This window comes from Rhipicephalus microplus, chromosome 1 (assembly GCF_043290135.1).
Source record: "Rhipicephalus microplus isolate Deutch F79 chromosome 1, USDA_Rmic, whole genome shotgun sequence".
In the NCBI taxonomy this organism is placed as follows: Eukaryota; Metazoa; Arthropoda; class Arachnida; order Ixodida; family Ixodidae; genus Rhipicephalus; species Rhipicephalus microplus.
This window is the reverse complement of record NC_134700.1, coordinates 282,333,162-282,335,041: the sequence shown is the minus strand read 5'-3', so window position 1 is coordinate 282,335,041 and position 1,880 is coordinate 282,333,162.

Here is a 1,880-nt window from a genome sequence, read left to right as displayed (position 1 = left end):
AGAAGAAGTCAGAAAAGCTTTGGAGAGCATGCACAGAGGCAAAGCTGCTGGTGAGGATCAAGTAACATCAGATCTGCTGAAAGATGGAGGACAGATTGTGTTAGAAAAACTAGCCACTCTATTTACGAGGTGTCTCCTGACGGGAAAAGTACCAGAGTCTTGGAAGAACGCTAACATCATCTTAATACATAAGAAAGGAGATGACAAGGACTTGAAGAATTACAGGCCGATCAGCTTGCTCTCTGTAGTATACAAGCTATTTACAAAGGTAATTGCTAGCAGAGTAAAGAAAACATTAGAATTCAATCAACCAAAGGAACAAGCAGGATTTAGAACAGGCTACTCAACAATTGACCACATTCATACTATCAATCAGGTAATAGAGAAATGCTCAGAGTATAACCAACCACTATACATAGCCTTCATAGATTACGAGAAGGCGTTTGATTCAGTAGAAATATCAGCCGTCATGCAGACACTGCGGAATCAGGGCGTAGATGAAATATATATAAACATTCTGGAAGAAATCTACAGGGGATCAACTGCTACCATAGTGCTTCATAAAAAAAGCAACAGAATACCAATAAAGAAGGGTGTAAGGCAGGGGGACACAATCTCCCCAATGCTATTCACTGCGTGCTTACAGGACGTTTTCAGAAGTCTAGAATGGGAACAGTTAGGGATAAGAGTTAATGGAGAGTACCTCAGTAACCTGCGCTTCGCCGATGACATTGCATTGCTGAGTAACTCAGGGGACGAATTGCAACTCATGATTACGGAGTTAGACAGGGAGAGCAGAAAGGTGGGTCTTAAAATTAATCTGCAGAAAACGAAAGTAATGTACAACAACCTCGGAAAGGAGCAGTGCTTTGCGATAGGTAATAGTGCACTTGAAGTTGTAAAAAACTATGTCTACTTAGGGCAGGCAATAACCGCAGAGCCTAACCACGAGATTGAAGTAACTAGAAGAATAAGAATGGGGTGGAGCACATTCGGCAGGCACTCTCAAATTATGACAAGTAGATTGCCACTGTCCCTCAAGAGGAAGGTAGATAACAGCTGTATCTTGCCGGTACTTAGCTACGGAGCAGAAACCTGGAGACTCACAAAGAGGGTTCAACTTAAATTGAGGACGACGCAGCGAGCAATGGAAAGAAAAATGGTAGGTGTAACCTTAAGAGACAAGAAGAGAGCAGAGTGGATTAGGGGACAAACGGGAGTTAAGGATATCATAGCTGCAATAAAGAAGAGGAAATGGACATGGGCCGGGCATGTAGCACGTAGACAGGATAACCGCTGGTCATTAAGGGTCACCAACTGGATTTCCAGAGAAGGGAAGCGGGGTAGGGGGAGACAGAAGGTTAGGTGGGCCGATGAGATTAAGAAGTTTGCGGGTATAAATTGGCAACAGCAAGCACAGGACCGGGTTAACTGGCGGAACATGGGAGAGACCTTTGTCCTGCAGTGGACGTAGACAGGCTGATGATGATGATGATGATATATTGGTATGTAAAATGTGGTCAAATATTTTGCAACACACCGACGTTAATGAAACTGGTCTGTGATTTTCTGTGAGTTTTTTCATCTTTAGATATAAAAGCGGGTTTAGCGCTTGCTGTCCTGCCATCTTGTGGAATAAGACCAGTTTCGAGGGAGAATTCATAGATGATACTTAATTATGAAACAATAACGTCATTACACTCTTTGAGAACTACGGGGGCAGTCCATCAGGTCTAATGGCTTTTGTTGCATCTAAGCGGTGTCATAATGAATTGACGCCACTAACATCTTTCAATGCCTGGCATTATATTGCTCTGGGCAGCATTGTTTAGAAGCGATGCCTGCTCGGCAGTTTCATGCAAAAGAAATGATTGAAAATA